A 20,112-nucleotide genomic window follows, 5' to 3' on the forward strand; every position below is an offset into this window, starting at 1 on the left:
GAGGATGTGGAATCGATATGGGTAGAGCTGCGAAACACTAAGGGGCAGAAAACGCTAGTGGGAGTTGTGTACAGGCCACCTAACAGTAGTAGTGGAGTTGGGTATGGCATCAAACAGGAAATTAGAAATGCGTGCAACAAAGGTAAAACACTTATAATGGGTGACTTCAATCTACATATAGATTGGGTGAGTCAAATTGGCAAGGGTGCTGAGGAAGAGGATTTCTTGGAAAGTATGCGGGATAGTTTTCTAAAACCAACATGTAGAGGAACCATGAGAGAGCAGGCTATTCTATATTGGGTATTGAGTAACGAGGAAGGGTTAATTAGCAGTCTTGTTGTGTGTGGCCCCTTGGGCAAGAGTGACCATAATATGGTTGAGTTTTTCATTAGGATGGAGAGTGACATTGTTAATTCGGAAACAAGGGTTCTGAACTTAAAGAAAGGTAACTTTGAGGGCATGAGACATGAATTGGCCAAGATAGACTGGCAGTTGATTCATAAGGGGTTGACGGTGGATATGCAATGGAAGGCATTTAAAGGCTGCATGGATGAACTACAACAATTGTTCATCCCAGTTTGGCAAAAGAATAAATCAGGGAAGGTAGTGCATCCGTGGATAACACGGGAAATCAGGGATAGTATCAAAACAAAAGATGAAGCGTACAAATTAGCCAGAAAAAGCAGCCTACCAGAGGACTGGGAGAAATTCAGAGTCCAGCAGAGGAGGACAAAGGGCTTAATTAGGAAAGGGAAAATGGAATATGAAAGAAAACTGGCAGGGAACATAAAAACTGACTGCAAACGTTTTTATAGATATGTGAAAAGAAAAAGATTACTTAAGACAAATGTAGGTCCCTTGCAGTCAGAAACAGGTGAATTGATCATGGGGAACAAGGACATGGCAGACCAATTGAATAACTACTTTGGTTCTGTCTTCACTAAGGAAGACATAAATAATCTGCCGGAAATAGCAGGGGACCGGGGGTTAAATGAGATGGAGGAACTGAGTGAAATCCAGGTTTGCCGGGAAGTGGTGTTAGGTAAATTGAATGGATTGAAGGCCGATAAATCCCCAGGGCCAGATAGGATGCATCCCAGAGTACTTAAGGAAGTAGCCGCAGAAATAGTGGATGCATTAGTGATAATTTTTCAAAACTCATTAGATTCTGGAGTAGTTCCTGATGATTGGAGGGTAGCTAATGTAACCCCACTTTTTAAAAAGGGAGGGAGAGAGAAAACGGGGAATTACAGACCAGTTAGTCTAACATCAGTAGTGGGTAAACTGCTAGAGTCAGTTATTAAAGATGGGATAGCAGTACATTTGGAAAGTGGTGAAATCATAGGGCAAAGTCAGCATGGATTTATGAAGGGTAAATCATGTCTGACGAATCTTATAGAATTTTTCGAGGATGTAACTAGTAGAGTGGATAAGGGAGAACCAGTGGATGTGTTATATCTGGACTCGGTGTGTTATATCTGGACTCGGAAGCACACAGTATTGGGGGTTCAGTATTGATGTGGATAGAGAACTGGCTGGCAGACAGGAAGCAAAGTGTAGGAGTAAACGGGTCCTTTACTAGGCAGTGACTAGTGGGGTACCGCAAGGCTCAGTGCTGGGACCCCAGCTATTTACAATATATATTAAAGATATGGACGAGGGAATTGAATGCAACATTTCCAAGTTTGCGGATGACACGAAGCTGGGGGGCAGCGTTAGCTGTGAGGAGGATGCTTGGAAGCTGCAAGGTGACTTGGATAGGCTGGGTGAGTGGGCAAATGCATGGCAGATGCAGTATAATGTGGATAAATGTGAGGTTATCCACTTTGGTGGCAAAATCAGGAAAGTAGACTATTATCTGAATGGTGGCCGATTAGGAAAAGGGGAGATGCAACGAGACCTGGGTGTCATGGTACACCAGTCATTGAAAGTAGGCATGCAGGTGCAGCAGGCAGTGAAGAAAGCGAATGGTATGTTAGCATTCATAGCAAAAGGATTTGAGTATAGGTGCAGGGAGGTTCTACTGCAGTTGTACAGGGTCTTGGTGAGACCACACCTGGAGTATTGCATACAGTTTTGGTCTCCTAATCTGAGGAAAGACATTCTTGCCATAGAGAAAGGTTTGTACTCGCTAGAATTTAGAAGATTGAGGGGGGATCTTATAGAAACTTACAAAATTCTTAAGCGGTTGTACAGGCTAGATGCAGGAAGATTGTTCCCGATGTTGGGGAAGTCCAGAACAAGGGGTCACAGTTTAAGGATAAGGGGGAAATCTTTTAGGACCGAGATGAGGAAAACATTTTTCACACAGAGAGTGGTGAATCTCTGGAATTCTCTGCCACAGAAGGTAGTTGAGGCCAGTTCATTGGCTATTTTTAAGAGGGAGTTAGATGTGGCCCTTGTGGCTAAAGGGATCAGGGGGTATGGAGAGAAGGCAGGTACAGGATACTGAGTTGGATGATCAGCCATGATCATATTGAATGGCGGTGCAGGCTCGAAGGGCCGAATGGCCTACTCCTGCACCTAATTTCTATGTTTCTATCACAGTGAGGAATGTGGGGAATCTGCTGTGGTGGATGGTTATATTAACTTTTTATGCAGTTGTGTGTCATGTTGCTTTTTTTTAGTATGGCTGTGTGGGGATAAATTGGTGCATGTAACATAAACTGACCTTGAACCTTGAATCTTGGATGCAAAGTACATCTGGATTCTCTCTTTATTACACCAGTCCTCTGCTGCCCAACTCAAATAGTGAGCCCCGTGGTTAATTGAGCAATCGGTTTTGTCACATCTGACCTCCAACTTGCCTCAGACTCATGCCTTTCCTCGCACACAGATGCAGGAGATGCAGTTCCCTTTCCAACTTCTACCTATCATCTATCATAATTCAGCTCATTACATTTTGCAATGTTGCAGGGAACAACTAACTTCAATGCAATGAATTTTCTGAATCATCTTCAATGTATGCATGGTAGCTGGGCTTCAATAGCATTATCTTAGTATTTTGTACATAAAATTAAAGATCTTTTTCTGATGTATTTAACTAAATATGGGGATATGTAAAATTTTACCCAGATAATACAAACTATACTCATCAGTAACATATGATGTGCATTTGATGCCACTGGGCCTGTACTCGCTGGAGTTTAGAAGAATGAGGGGGGACCTCATTGAAATGTACAGAAGAGGGAAAGGCTTGGATGGAGTGGATGTGGAGAAGATGTTTCCACTAGTGGGAGAGTCTAGGACTAGAGGACAAAGCTTCAGAATTAAAGGACGTTCTTTCAGGAAGGAGAAGAGGAGGAATTCCTTTCGTCAGAGGTTGGTGAATCTGTGGAATTCTTTGCCACCGAAGGCTGTGGAGGCCAAGTCAGTGGATATATTTAAGGTAGAGATAGATAGATTCTTGATTAGTATTGGTGTCAGGGGTTATGGGGAGAAGGCAGCAGGATGGCGTTAAGAAGGAAATACAGAATTAATTGGAACAAAAGTGAAATTATGCCAATAACGGAACACAACTTACATACATTGCAACAATCCCCCTTTAAAATAGTAAATGAAATATTTAAATATCTAGGAATTTATGTGATTAAGAAATATACTTCTTCATTTAAATTACATTTCCCACCTTTACTGAATAAACTACATAAGAATATTCAGTACTGGAAAACACTTCCTATCTCAATGTTTGTTAGAATTAATGCTATAAAAATTATCTTTCTCCCGCAATTATTGTACCTCTTTCAATCAATCCCGATATATCTTCCAAAATGTTTTTTTGTTTAAGTCAATTCCATTGTCACAAGTTTTATTTGGGATTATAAGAATCATAGAATAAGTAAAAAACATATATGTAAATCCAAGACGAATGGATTTTAACTTTACCAATTTTTTTGTTTTACTTCTGGGCAGTTAATATTAAAAATATGAACTTCTGGTTAGAAGATATGGATCAGCAACCAGACTGGTTAAAGATGGAAAAAGAAGATTGTTTGCCTTTTGAAATTGGTTCGATTCTGTTAGCTCCCACAAAACTGAATAAAAAAACCTATAGTGAAAACCCTTTAATATATAGAGGTATACGAATTTGGAAACAATTAAAAACGACTTTAAAATTGGATAATTTATCACTCTTTCTTCCTTCATTTAAACCCTCTGTGTTGGATAAAGGTTTTACACAATGGAAACATTATGGAATTAAAAAGGTGTGACATCTTTATAGGAAAGGCATTTTTCTTTCATTTCAGGAGTTACAACAGAATTATAGACTACATTCAAATAACTTTTTCAGATATTTACAACTTGGAGATTATGTTAAATCACATACACAAGATTATAGAACTAGAGAGCCAGAAACTCTTGATGAATGTTTGAATAACCATCCTAATACAGATATCTCATATTTATAACACCCTTTTAGATAGTGAGGTCCCGTCAACGGATTTATATAGACAAGCATGGGAAAATGAATTAGACCAACCTATAATGAAAGATATTTGGGACGAAAATCTACAACATATACATCAATGTTCGTTAAATGCCAGACATTCTTTAATACAATTTAATGTATCACTGCATTACTCTAAAACTAAATTAAATAGAATTTTCCCACATATCTCACCCATCTGTGATAAATGTCAACACTCAGAGGCTAATTTAACTCATACTTTTGTAAATTGTATAAAAATCAAACATTTCTGGATGGATATTTTTAGAATAATTTCTGAAGTTGATAATACACAATTGGATCCCTACTCAAAACTAATAATATAAGGAATATCAGAACAAAGCCTAAAACTTACAACAAGCCAAAGAAACTTCCTTGATTATACAGGTGCACAACCTTTTATCCGAAGATCCAAATAACGAAAACCTCCGAATAGCGGCCATTTTTTCGGTCCTTGAAGAAAGGTCCTTGAAAACGTTCACCGAGGGCGGCCCGCAGAGGTGATAGCGGAACCTCCGGTCGGTCCTCGAAGAAAGGGGAACTAAATCCCCATTCATAAAAGAGAAGATGAGGGTATATTGCGCGGGAGGGTTAATAATTGACAATATGCTGCTGCCTGCCCGCTGAATTAAAAAGTTCCCACGGTAGACTCACGATATACAGTGTTTCGTGAGTCTTGCGTGGGAACTTTTTAACTCAGCGGGGCAGGCAGCAGCAGATTGTCGCTCGCTTCAGTATCACCCCACTTACACCCCTCTGCTTCCCGGCCATGTGTGTGACCCCTTCCCTCTCCAGCTCCCCGCCCATTGCACCGGCGCGGGGGCTTTGCACTGTCTTCACGTCGGCGATTGCAGCAGGACCGTGTCAGGACCAATTGGACACCGACCACCAGGCCCACCGCAAGCACGGAGATCCCAGAGACCCACAGCCAACAGCAGCCCAGCCCAGCCCCACTCCAACTACAGAGGAACCTGGGTTGCGGATGACGGGGCGCAGCTCGGGGCGTCATAGGGGCCCATCGGGGAGCGGCCACTCAAAGCCACGCCGGGAGATGTAGGGCCCTGCCCCGGTCTTGATGTTGGAGCCCCCGGCGGGCGCTAGCAAGTCCGCGGCAATTTACAGCTGCGCCGGGCGTTGTAAGGCCCCCCTCCAGGTCACTCTCAACCTCTATGATGTTTGCTCTCAACCCCGTAATTCGGGCGGGAGAAGTCGCCGCTGCCGGTGCCCCGCAAAGCGGTCTCCCACCGGAGACCCGCGAGCTCCCGGTGTCACCATCCACCGGAGTCGGGTCGCAGCAGCTCGCCCCCGCAGCTCTCCACGCTCCGAAGCTGGCTAGCTCCAGGAGGTAGGTCCGTAGGTCCACAGCTCCCACCGCCGCCCACCGACCCCCAGGCCCACTGCAAGCACGGAGATCCCAGAGACCCACAGCCAGCAGCAACTCCAGCCCAGCCCCGCTCCAACTCCAGAGGAACACGTAGGGGCAGAAGCTGATGGTGTGCAAGGTACGTCTTGTTCTTGGGGTGGCGGATGAGGGGGCGCTGCTCGGGCTGTGGGCGAACTGCCACTTGTCGCTGTAGCGGCCAAAGATCATAGAGGAGCTCCTCTATGATCTTTGGTAGCGGCCCATCGGAGAGCGGATTCCTCTGGAGTTGGAGGGGGAGGGGGGTATTGTGCTGTTTGATCGCCCCCTGCTATCCCAGGGACAGGGAGACACAGCGGCTTTTTAGACTGGTGGGCAATCACTTCCAAAGTTCTGCCCACACAGTCAGTACACCTCTCCTACACTGTATTTCATACAAACATTTATTCTGCAAGAAAAAACGACATTGAAGACTCAAACTCGCGATCGAGTAACTGCCAGGATCAAGGCGCAAACTCGCGACCTTGCGGATATGAGCCGAGCACTCTACCACTGAGCCAGCCAATAAAAACTACGCTAAAAAATTTCCATTCCGAAGACCGACAAATTCTGAATTACGAAAAGTGTCTGGTCCCAAGGCTTTCGGATAAAAGGTTGTGCACCTGTAGTATAATAACTGGGAAAAAAAGAATATTAAAATTTTGGAAAAATCCAACAACCCCCACAATTAAAATGTGGATTATGGAGATGTCGGAGACCTTACATTTGGAAAGAACTAGACTTGTCTTAATTGACAAACAAGAATTATTTGCTAGAATATGGTCTCCATTTATTGACTTTTTGAAAGGGTAAATTGGTCCGGCACGGAAGTCTGACTGAAGCTTGACCCAGAATTAGATGAATAGTTCTGTTTTATAATCTACGGACCTATCTCCAAAGTTGTATTATTGATAATTTATTCTATTCTTTTTTATCGTGTTTTTTCTCTTCTTTCTCACTATCTATAAAAACAAAAAAACAAATCGAAGCAGAGTTAATATATAATTGATAAATGAGGATCCCTATTACTCTGATAGCTGGAATCCCATCTATTAACAATATGTAATTGATATACCAAATGTTTGATTATGATATGTACATGCTTCTAATAAAAATATTATTTAAAAAAAATGAAAGATAGATCAACCATGATTGAATGGCGGAGTAGACTTGATGGGCCAAATGGCTTAATTCTGCTCCTATCACATGAAGAACCGGGATGCCCATGAAGGTTCTCTCGAATGTCTACAGTTTTGCTATAGAAAGTATTCAGACGATGCTTCACAGCCTGGTATGGCAACTGTTCTGCGCTCTACCTGCTGAAGCTGCAGGGAGTGGCGAACACAACCCAGTCCATCGCGGGCCCCTCACTTCCTTCCATCTAGTCCATCTTCCACAGTGCATTGCATCAGGAATGCAGGACGTATTGTAGAGAATGCTTGCAACCCTGGTCATTCCCTTTTCTCTCTTCTACCTTCTGTTAAAAGATACGCAAGCTTGTAGGCTCAGACATCCAGCCATAAGAACAGATTTCTCTATATCGGTATCATACTCCTGAACCAATCACTACTTTCACACCTCATTCTGGAGGTGTTACCGTATACTCATACTCTTATCTTTACTACAATTGCTGTACTTTAATATTAGTTAACACTACTCGAATTTTGCATTATTATCTTGCACCATTCAGCTATTTTACACTTGTCATTGTCATAGCATCATAGAGTGATACAGTGTGGAAACAGGCCCTTCGGCCCAACTTGCCCACACCGGCCACCAATGTCCCAACTACACTAGTCCCACCTGCCTGCGCTTGATCCATATCCCTCCAAACCTATCCTATCCATGTACCTGCCTAACTGTTTCTTAAACAATGGGATAGTCCCAGCTTCAACTACCTCCTCTGGCACTTTGTTGCATACACCCACCACCCTTTGTGTGAAAAAGCCACCCCTCGGATTCCTAATAAATCTTTTCCCCTTCACCTTGAACCTCTGGTCCTCGATTCCCCTACTCTGGGCAACAGACTGTGCATCTACCTGATCTATTCCTCTCGTGATTTTGTACACCTCTATAAGATCACCCCTCATCCTCCTACGCTCCAAGGAATAGAGACCCAGCCTACTCAACCTCTCCCTGTAGCTCACACCCTCTAGTCCTGCCAACATCCTCATAGAAAAATGGTTGTATTGGTAAATACAACAAAAAATACAATGACAAGCGTAAAATAGCAGAAAAGTACTGTTTATGCTGCGTGCTTCATGTGGACAGGAATTTTATTGCATCCTTGTGTATATGGCATTCATTATCATGGCCACCTGGATTTATCCTCAACTCTACTCAGAGCTGAATTAAGACTCTCCAAACCTACTTCAATAAAAAGGAGGTTTGCATTTCATTCACCTGACAAAATTAGAAATTGCTTTTGTAACATAATGTGTCTTTAGTTTAGATTCTGCTAGTTAAATCAAAATGCTGTACTAACTGGAGAAGGAATATCAAGAATATTTAGTTGATTTATCTATATTACTAAAAGTAAGATCTTGACCCTGTTAATCTGTTTCATGATTTTTGAAAAAAAAAGCTGCAACTTACCGCTGTGATTTTTGGCCATCTTACTCAGAGTCCCCCTCCGCTGCACAGGACAAGAGGATTTTTCCCATCGATGAAAAATAAAGGAGTTATTAATGTTTAAATAATGTTGACATACTCTCTGCCGCCCCTGCTGGTGGGAGGGGGAGGGACTATAAAATGCGGAAGTGTTGTGCCTCACTCAGTCTCTGCAAGATGGTGGAAGTGAGAGGGGCATGTCTCTCTGAGCTGTGAATAACACTGAACACATGTCTACTCAACTGTAAGTGCCCTTAATGTGGTTTGAAAATGAAAATGTGGTTGCTTTGAAATGCTGCACTGCAAATGGTTGTTGGTGGTGGTAACTGCTTTGAAATGCTGCACTGCAAATGGTTGTTGGTGGCGGTAACTGCTTTGAAATGTTGCACTGCAAATGGTTGTTGGTGGTGGTTATTGCTTTGAAATGTGCACTGCAAATGGTTGTTGGTGGTGGTAACTGCTTTGAAATGCTGCACTGCAAATGGTTGTTGGTGGTGGTAACTGCACAATTTCCTGTTCATTTAAATTTCAATCATTAAAGTTGTAAACACAAGGATCTGCAGATGCTGCTTTGCATAAAAACCATGAAGTATTGAAGTATCTTATTTGGGCAGACAACATGTCTGGAGAACATGGATAGGCGACTATTCGGGTCAGAGTGAAGTAGGGCTCCGACACGAAAGATTACTTTTCCATGATCTCAGATACTGTCGGACCCGCTGAATTACTCCAAGTTTTGGGGTCTTTTTTTGCAAAAAGGAAACTCATTTTCATTTAGTTTAGTTTATTATCGCATGTACTGAGGAACAGTAAAATTCATTTTTGTTGCATGCTATCCAGTCAGCCAAATTCAACATGTCCACAGTGTTGAAATACAGGATAAAGGCATTAACATTTAGTGGGAGATCAAGACCACTCTTTTATTAGTGATTGATACGCCTGATATCAGCTGGGAAGAAACTGCCCCTGAGAGTTGCATTTTCACATTTCTGCCCCACTTGCCTGATGGCGAGGTGAGAATAGACAATAGGTGCAGGAGTAGGCCATTCAGCCCATCGATCCAGCGCCGCCATTCAATGTGATCATGGGTGATCATCCCCAATCAGTACCCCGTTCCTGCCTTCTCCCCATATCCCCTGACTCCATTATCTTTAAGAGCCCTATCTAGCTCTCTCTTGAAAGTATCCAGAGAGCCGGCCTCCACCACACTCTGAGGCAGAGAATTCCACAGACTCACAACTCTGTGTGAAAAAGTGTTTCCTCATCTCCATTCTAAATGGTTTACCCCTTATTCTTAAACTGTAGCCCCTAGTTCTGGACTCCCACAACATCCAGAACAAGTTTCCTACCTCTAGCATGTCAAAAACTTTTATAATCTTATATGTTTCAATAAGATCTCCTCACATCCTTCTAAATTCCAGAGTATACAAGGCCAGCCACTCCATTCTCTCAGCATATGACAGTCCTGTCATCCCGAGAATTAACTGTGTAAACCTACACTACACTCCCTCAATAGCAAGAATGTCCTTCCTCAAATTAGGGGGCAAAAACTGCACACAATACTCCAGGTTGTGGAGTATTGCTACCTGTCTCACTAGGGCCCAGTGCAACTGCAGAAGGACCTCGTTGCTCCTATACTCAACTCCTCTTATTATGAAAGCTAACACACCATTCATTTTCTTCACTGCCTGCTGTACCTGCATGTTTCATTGACTGATGAACAAGGACCCCCAGATTTCGTTGTACCTCCACTTTTCCCAACTTGTATTAAAGGAAATAATCTGCTTTACTGTTTTTGCTACCAAAGTGGATAACCTCACATTTATCCACATTAAACTGCAACTTCCATGCATCTGCCATGCATCTGCCCACTCACCCAACCTGTCCAAGTCACCCTGCATTCTCATAGCATTGGATTGGATTGGATTCAATTTATTGTCATTGTCTCAATTAAGAGACAACAAAATGCTATTTTCCTTACAGTCATACAAATAAATAATTTAAAAAAGCACAAAAAACAGAAGTCTACGACACAACATCCCCACAGCGGCACCAAAGTTCCCCACTGTGAGGGAAGGAACCAAAGTCCAGTCAACCTCCTCGCTGATCTTCCCAGATGTTCACCCAATGTCAGGGCCTCTCGAGCACCCCGTAGTCGCCGCCATGGGTAGCCCGATGTTCAGGCCCTCTCGCCGGGAATGATGGCACCCCGACGTCGAACGGGAGAACATCCTCAGCGACCCGGTCCTCTAATTCGGCCACCTCACACCGGAGTCCGCGGCTCCCGAGGTCCACAGTCCGAGCTGGGCGGAGATTCACGCTGGCGACCCCCGACAAAGGGTCGCAGGACTCCGCGATGTTGGTCAGCGCGGCCCGCGTTGGGAGCTCCGCGAACCACAGCTCCATGATGTCGATGCAGCAGGTCCAAAACTCCGGAGCACCAAACGGTGATCTCAGGTGAGGCATCGTCCACTCTGCGATGTATCCAGTGCTGCGCCGCCGTTGCTGGAGCTCTGGTCGGTCCTGGCAGGAAAGGCCGCGCCAATCCAGTAGGTAGGCCGCGGGGGGTGGGGGGGGGCGAGGTCGCGACTCGAATAATAGTCGCGTCCTCTCCAGGAAGCGACTGAAGAACGGTTTCCCACTTATCTAACCCTCTTCCCCCCCCCACATAAAAAAAAAACAAAAAAAAAACACACTCCTCCTCACAGCATCCTCCTCACACTTCACATTGCAACCCAGCTTTGTTTCATCTGCAAATTTGCTAATGTTGCTTTGAATCACTTCATCTAAATCATTGATGTGTATTGTAAATAGCTGCGGTCCCAGCAACGAGCCTTGCGGTACCCCACTAGTCACTGCCTGCCATTCTGAAAGGGACCCGTTAATCCCTACTCTTTGTTTCCTGTCTGCCAACCAATTTTCTATTCATGTTAGCACTCTGGGGCTCTTGTAGCTGAAGGGATCAGGGGGTATGGAGAAAAGGCAGGTACAGGATACTGAGTTGGATGATCAGCCATGATCATATTGAATGGCGGTGCAGGCACGAACGGCTGAATGGCCTACTCCTGCACCTATGTTTCTATGTTTCTACCCCCAATACCATGTGCCATAATTTTGCCCATTAATCTCCTATGTGGGACCTTATCGAATGCTTTCTGAAGGTCCAGGTACACTCTCATCCACTGGCTCTCCCTTGTCCATTTTCCTAGTTACATCCTCAAAAAATTCCAGAAGATTAGTCAAGCATAATTTCCCCTTAGTAAATCCATGCTGACTCGGACTGATCCTGTTACTGCTATCCATATGTGCCGCCGTTTCATTTTTTATGATTGACTCCAGCAACTTCCCCACCACCGATGTCAGGCTAACTGGTCTATAATTCCCTGTTTTCTCCCTCCCGCCTTTCTTAAAAAATGGATAACCTCACAACACCATTTCCTGCCTAATGTGGATTTCCTTCAGTTCCTCCGTCACCCCATATTCTCTGGCCACTAGTATATCAGGAACATTGTTTGTGTCCACCTGAGTGAAGATGGATCCAAAGTACATGTTCAACTCATCTGCCATTTCCTTGTTCACCATAATAATTTCACCTTTTTTAGTCTTCAAGGGTCCAACTTTGGTCTTAACTAATTATTTCCTCTTCACATACCTAAAGAAGCTTTTACTATCCTTATATTCTTGGCGAGCTTACTTTCGTACCTCAGCTTTTCTCCCCGTATTGCCTTTTTAGTTATCTTTTGTTGCTCTTTAAACATTACCCAATCCTCTTGCTTCCCGCTCATCTTCGCTGCGTTGTACTCCTCTTTTATTTTTAAACTGTTCCTGACGTCCATTGTCTGCCACGGTCGCCCCTTACTCTCCTTGGAATATTTCTTCCTCTTTGGAACGAACTGATCCTGCACCTTCTGTATTATTCCCAGAAATACCTGCCATTGTTGTTCCACTGTCAGGGTGTCTTTCCTGTCAATTTTGGCCTGCTCGTCCCTCATGGCTCCATAGTCCCCTTTTGTTCAACTGTTACACTGACACCTCCGATTTACCCTTGTCCCTCTCAAATTGTAGATTAAAACTTACCATATTATGGTCACTACCTCCTAATGGCTCCTTAACCTCAAATTCCCTTATCAAATCCGGTTCATTACATAACACAAAATCCAGAATTCCCTTCTCCCTGGTAGGCTCCAATACAAGCTGCTCTAAGCATCCATCACGGAGGCACTCCACAAACTCCCTTTGAAGAGAGAGTGTCTGGGGTGCGACCCGTACTTGATTATGCTGGTGATCTTGCCGAGGCAGTGTAAAGTGTTGATGGAGTTAATTGAAGGGAGGTTGGTTTGTGTGATGGTCTGGGCTACGTTCACAATACTGCCTAGTGACAAGGCCTTTAAAATCTGCTGTATAAATGGTTTATTTATGCCTTGAGGATAATGTACAGAAATTGCATGGTACGCATTCTCTCGTGGGGAGAGAATGCGTACCATGCAATTTCTGTACATTATCCTCAAGGCATATCCCCCCTCCCAACTATTTATTTATCTAATCTTCTCACCCCAAAATGTTTTCCCCAAACTACAATGGTCTGATGATTTTCAGTCTATTTTGAAGCCAAACCAGTTTGCTATCAATTTGGAATGGTGAATAAAGAATGGTGGTGGGGGGAGGGAGGTTGTTTGGTGGCCTGAAATTTGGTTATTTTGGCTCTATGGTAAAAAAAATCAATTGGAATTAAAACTTGAGGTCAATTTTGGAGCAACGTGGTGCAACTGTTAGTAGTTCCTGCTTCAACCACTTAATACCAGGACATATTGGCCCAGATAGTAATCCCGTTTGTTGGAACCAAGTGTACACAATAATGCGGGCTTGTTGCACTGCTTTTGAAATTCGTTCCATATGACTTCAGTAGACTAAACTTCAAAGTGTGGATTGACAGGAATGCATGTTATGAGTTTAAAGACAATGGAAAATATCTCCATCCCCTCATGTTCCTTTGAATTATAAATATTGATAATATATCGGACTGTAAATTAATCTGTGTTAGTTCACACTTTGTAAATATGCTCGTTGTAAATGTATGACCATTGACCATGGAGAAGAATTTGGTGTTGGCTGCAGTCAATTATAATTCCAGAAGGAAAGCCTTGACATGATACCAAAAGTGATGGTACAGGATAACACTGTTCTTAGGTTCTTTGTTCTACCAGGATTAAATTGAACAAAATCTCTGCATTTCTTGGTGAAAAAGGCCTGGATATAGTGAATGTGGACAGGATGTTTCCACTGGTAGGAAAGTCTAGGACCAGAGGCCATAGCCTCAGAAGAAAAGGGATGTATCTTTAGAAACGAGATGAGGAGGAATTTCTTTAGAGATTGATACATTTGTGATTAGCACGGGTGTCAGGGGGTATGGGAAGAAGGCAGAATAATGGGGTTGAGAGGGAAACATAGATCTGCCACGATTATGTGGTGCAGTAGATTTGATGCTACACCCTAATTCTGCTGCTACAATTTATGAACTTATAAGTTTGATTTCCTTTTAGTTTGATTTAACTCCTGGAATGAAAATTGGAGTTAGAGTATAAGGAAGACAAAACAAGAGGTTAGATTCCACTGGTCTTGGAGAAGTTATGATCATGGATCAGCAGTCCGTAATGCAGCCGATAGCTTGTGCATTGAAACATTTATTAGTTTTAAAATCTGCTGAAAAATTCACATTTTTGTTGCTGTATCCACCACTGTAAGAAGTCAAAAACACCTTCCCCCCCCCCCCCCCCCCACATTATTGCGTGGTAAAAGCTTTTCGCAGTACCTCGGTACACGTGACAATAAACTAAACTAGATTTTTACCGAAACCAATTAACCCATAAATCTGTACGTTGTTTGAGTGTGGGAGGAGTCCATAGCACCCGGGGAAAACATGCCCATTCACAGGGAGAACATACAAACTGCGTATAGATATCACACGTATCGTAGTCAGGGTCAAATGTTGGTCTCTGGTGCTGTAATTCTACCGCTGTGCCACTGTGCCGCCTTCAGAGTAATACGCAGTGATTTCTGATTAGGTGGCTCGGTGCTGGGGCTCATGATCAACTCAGTATGACCCTGTGAACTGTGGTCAGAGTTGTAGTTACAGTTGTGAATCAGGCTATGCATGGTTCCGACAACTGACTGGTGAATGTGCCTGGCAGTCAGAGGACAGCTGCTTTCAGCAAGGTAGTGACTGGAATATCAGTGGTGAAAAGGTGATAAGTCTATCAAAGTCTATCTTTGAGCTTTGCCACTCAGTTAATGTCAATTTTTGCTTGTTAAAGTTGAACCCTTGTTATTCAAACAATTGTTTTCTTGACAATATTTTATAAAGGAATCCTGTATGGAATGTCAGTTTTAATGCTTCTTGATTCATGACTACACATTGAAAATTATGGTTGTGCAGGGTAATACTGAGAAATGATGCTGAGCAATGAAGATATCATGCCAAAATACCACAGGGTGTTAATTTTGTTTTTACTGTTTGCATGATAACCACATGAGAGAAGTCATCTAACAATATAATTCTTCTAATTCATTAGGCATACATGAAAGGAACCCATGGTAAACGTCACAGATGTGTGCTCTGAAGATGTGTTCTGCTGGAGGATGTCACATCTTTGGCAAGATTGACAAGTTCACATTTGTGTATCACTGAGGAGCTTCTTTGACACCTTCTCCAGGATCGTAAGTCACCTGTTCCCTGTCTTCTCAGTGGCCCATATCTCTTTATCGGTAACAGTATGCTGACACACCTAATCATTACAAGTCATTTATCTTGAATGAAATACTTCTTATTGTAAACCAGCATCTGCAGTTCCTTGTTTCTGCATTGTATTAATTTACTCGTGATGGAATATCAGAGGATGTTTACAGAGGAACAAAGTGGGTTGCCAACTCTTTGGGTCAAGAAAATGATGTTGGAACTTTATTTATACATTTAGTCCAGCTAATGTGAAGCTCACTCTGATTCTGTGCTATACCTGATTAGGTATCAAAAGAAAGAGCAAATATGTTTTGCACAATGCCCATGTAGGCAGTGACTCTTACTGTTTGTGGCGGCAGACCCAGAGGCCAATTCACTAGATGTTTTCAAGAGGGAGTTAGATATAGCTCTTGGGGCTAACGGAATCAAGGGATATGGGGAGAAAGAAGGAACAGGGTACTGATTTTGGTTGATCAGCCATGATCATATTGAATGGCTCGAAGGGCTGAATGGCCTACTCCTGCACCTATTTTCTATGTTTCTCTGTTTCTAAGAAAGATGTATACGTGGTTGAGTTGATGAATGGAGCACGGATTCATAATTTTGGACCATTGGGATCTCTTCTGGGGTAGAGGTGACCAGTGTAAGAGGGATGGGTAGTTTATGAATGGGAAAGATCAATGTCCTGGCGGGAAAGGTTTGCTGGTGTTACTTAGGTTTTAAACTAGATTGGCAGGGAGACGGGATCCATTGTAGGACTGATGCGTGATAAAAGTGGGGGTAAAAGAGAAGGGGAAGTTGCTTTATTTATTTAGCAGAAATGTCGCAGCAGTAGTCTGAGATGACATTACTGATGGTTCATCCAGTGAGGCTATATGGATGCACCTGAGAAATAAAAAGGGGATGATCACCTTGTTGGGAGTGTACTAAATCGTCAGTCAATCGGAAATATAGGAACAAATATATCAGGAGATTGCAGACAGCTGCAAGACTAATAAGGTTGGCAAAGCAAGGGATTTTAACTGTTGTGATTTTAGTTTTTAAGTTTCAGATTAACAGCGTGGAAACAGGCCCTTCGGCCCACCGAGTTCACACCGATCAGCGATCCCTGCACATTAACGCTATCCTATATACAGATTAGGGACTATTTTTACACATACCAAACCAATTAACCTACAAACATATACATCTGGATTGTGGGTGGAAACTGAAGATCTCAGAGAAAACCCAAGCGGTCACAGGGAGAACGTACAAACTCTGTACAGACAGCACTCGCAGTCGGGATCAAACCAAGAGTGCTGCAAGCGCTGTAAGGCAGCAACTCTGCCGCTGTGCCATCGTGCTGCCCTCTATCTCTTGACGATTCGTATAGTTCTGTCAGGACTATTGCAATTTCATCTCTCGCTACCCACACTGAGCTTGGATGTATCAGGGCCAAGACATTTATGCACCTTCATTTGGCTTGGTTAAGTGAAAGTTGTCCCTAGTGTGTGTAGGATAGTGTTAATGTGCAGGGATCGCTGGTCGGTGCGGACACGGTGGGCTGAAGGGTCTGTTTCTGCACCGTATCTCTAAGCTAAACTAAAGATAAGGGTGACGTGCTGGAAGACTGGACAGGATAGGCTTCCCATATGTTGCTAAGTGGTATTCCCATCAAATGTCCAGGTGCAAAAAAAACAGATTATAGTGTTCCTGTTGATTCTCCATGGGCAGGACATTATTCATGTTATTTACTCATGCGTGGGATTACATTTCTACTTTTGCATGTAAGAAATTCCATCAAATTTTGTTGAAACAAATTGTGCTGAATCGTGTTAAAGCACTCAACAGTTTGGAGAGTGTAAATGTCCTTGTTCTCTCAAGCTATCTTCTACTTCAGCTGTCTCTTGGGAGATGGTGTGAACTTTTCAAGTTTTGAACCTCAACTTTTGAATAGTTGCGCCGACACGCAATTCCTCTCAATTTTTGGACTCTGCTGTCTTTCCCTTTCGTGTATTGGTTTCTGGAAGAAATTATGTCATTTTGATTCCCCTTTGACTTCCTAAAATAGCTGCACAGCACCATGAATATATACCAAGTATCTTTTTATATGAGTCTCAGGAAACTAAGCCCTAAAGACATGCAACCTTTCTAAGTGGAAATTGTTAATTCCATGTAATTTATTGTGCACTAATACAATACTCAATGATTCCAGTAGCTTCTGAGGAAAGGGAAGTGGAGTTCCCATTTTTGACTGTCTGATTTGGACAGGATTTACCATGTAGACTTTTATGATTCTCAGGAAGCTAAGCCCTAAAAATATATAACATAGTTGTGACAGTGAGCATTGTTTCAAATTACTGTTCCACAGTTAATAGAGCATTAAGTATTTGTAATTTAAGACAGAAAAGTTGAAGACTGCAGTTCAGGAATGTGAGAAGGACCTGTAAACTGACAGCAACAGGATCTTCTTCATTTTCAAGCTTTTCAGCATTTTTCATTTGCCCAGAATCCAGAATATTAAACAATTCAACAATCACAATAATTAAATGCTGGAAGGATCAAAATTATCCTTTTTGGTTCCTGTTGCCTGATCTATTCCCTGGCCTCTGACTAAATTTCTCTACTTTCCCATTGCCTGGGTGATTTTATTCACCTTCTCCACACTGTTTGACTCCATTGATCTTCCTCTCAAAGTCATAGAATCGTACAGTGTGGAAACAGGTTCCTTGGCCCAACTTGCCCACACTGACCAACATGTCTTATTTCCAATAGTTCCACCAGGGCAGCATGTTGGCGCATCGGTAGAATTGCTGCCTTGCATCGCTTGCAGTGCCGGATCCTGACTCCAGGTGCTGTCTCTACGGAGTTTGTACGTTCTCCCTGTGACCTGCGTGGGTTTTTCAGAGATCTTTGCTTTCCTCCCACACTCCAAAGGCATGCAAGTATGTAGGTTAATTGGCATGGTGTATGTATAAAATTGTCCCTAGCGTGTGTGTAGGATAGTGTTAAATTGTTGGTCAGCGTGGACTCGGTGCGCCAAAGGGCCTGTTTCCATGCTGTACCTCTAACAAAAAAACCTGCGTTTGGCCCATATCCCCTTAAACCAATGTTTCCTAAACATTGTGATAGTACCTGCCTCAACTACCTCTTCCAGCAGTTCATTTCATATTCCCCACCACTCTCTGTGTGAAAATGTTACCCCTCAAGTTCCCATTAAAACTTTCCCCCTCACCTTAAACTTATGTTCTCTGGTTCTCGATTCCCCTAAGAATGCACTGTCTGCTTTGCAACATCATGGCACTGCTTCAAGTGAGCTCATCCATACCTGAAATCTGAAAAATGATAAGGGTCAATGGTGTGGAATGACGTGGGTGCAAGAACAGAATACTCATTCAAATGATGGTAAAACCTTAAATCTCTCAGAATAATACATAATTTTCAGCAATTGATTATCAATTTTGCCACTGACATGGATATCCTTAAGAAAGTAACAGTTGTATATTGTGCTACTTAGAATGATGTAGTAATGCTCCATTGAATGTAAAATAATTGAGAGGAATTCTGTACAAGACATTTGTTGTGTATTCAGAATGCTTAGAACACTTGAATAAAGGTTCGGACACGGGAGTAATCATACAAGCTTCTTTACTGCAGGATGCCACCTAGAGACTCACCGCACATGCGTACTTGCACAACATATGACAAGACACTAATTACATATGCTAATTACATATGCTAATTATCACATACCTAACACTCCTCCCCCTTTAACTTGGAGGCAGATAACACCACTTCTATTACATACTCAACACTCCTCCCCCTTTAACTTGGAGGCAGGTAACACCACATCTATTACATACTCAACACTCCTCCCCCTTTAACTTGGAGGCAGGTAACACTATTTCTATTACCTACTCAACACTCCTCCCCCTTCTAACTTGGAGGCCCGTAACACCATTTATATTACATACATAATACTCCTCCCCCTTTAACTTGGAGGCAGGTAATACCATTTCTATTACATACACCGCACTCCTCCCCTTTTAAGTCCATTTCACCTGTACGGTATATGCTCTTTTCCTACCCATCATTGAATAATACTGTTGCACAATGGTATTATACTTAAACCAAATACATTACCCCTTGCTTTATGAGTTCTCATTTTCTGGTTCATGTATTTGTTTTGTTTTCCTATTGGTAGGTGGGATCTGACCCATGGCTGCAAGTTTCCATTTTCTAGCAGCTTCCTCTGCTGTTCAGTTTCCCTTCTCTGCTTATTTATCTGCTCTTGGTGTTTCATGAGATTCTGCAATGCCTAACCCTTTGTCCATTGCTCAGTGAAGGAGGCTCCATGACCAGTGAAGGAGGCTCCATGCTGGATTATACTGAAGTGTCCTAATTGCAATCGGTCCTGCCTACTTTTGTCTTGACCGACCAGCCAATTAGACTTTAGTCTTTAGACTTTTCTATTAGCAGCTTCTACTAATTGTCACACATTTATTCACCCTTTCTTTGCATCGTTCAAGCCTTTTCTGTTGTTCATCTACTCGTCTTCTTAAGTCACCTTTCTGGTTCTTTATCAAGAAGTAGGATCTATATTCTCTTTGCAATACAACACTGGCTTTCCTATATTGTTTAAGCCTTTTGTATCATTTAAGCCTTTTCTGTTGTTTATCTATTTGTCCACTTAACTCTTTCCGATACCAACTCATATGGAGTACTGACTGCACTTTTACAGTAGCTCTCGTTTGCTTAACCCACTGCCTAACCATCATACTCTTGTAGGCAGTCTGAATGGTAATAGTTGCATCCCCCATTGACTGATATTGCACAAATTGGGAATGCCCTATTTTGCATGCTTTGTACCACCTCTGGATCGAAATGACTGCTTGACGCACAGCTTTGTAGCATGCCCTTAATCGGTAACTACGGTATGCTGCT

At 42.7% G+C, this 20,112-nt stretch overlaps 1 protein-coding gene across 1 annotated transcript in view; it reads left to right on the forward strand.

The window, feature by feature from the left end:
* LOC116990944 (cadherin-18-like) overlaps positions 1 to 20,112 on the forward strand; it is a 794,245-nt gene that overhangs the window by 218,939 nt on the left and 555,194 nt on the right. The window contains exon 2 of the mRNA XM_033049123.1: positions 15,026 to 15,170. The gene's annotated coding sequence lies outside the window, so the exon portion shown is untranslated. The remainder of the gene's footprint in view (positions 1 to 15,025; positions 15,171 to 20,112) is intronic.

Source organism: Amblyraja radiata, chromosome 2, assembly GCF_010909765.2.
Source record: "Amblyraja radiata isolate CabotCenter1 chromosome 2, sAmbRad1.1.pri, whole genome shotgun sequence".
NCBI classification, from domain to species: domain Eukaryota; kingdom Metazoa; phylum Chordata; class Chondrichthyes; order Rajiformes; family Rajidae; genus Amblyraja; species Amblyraja radiata.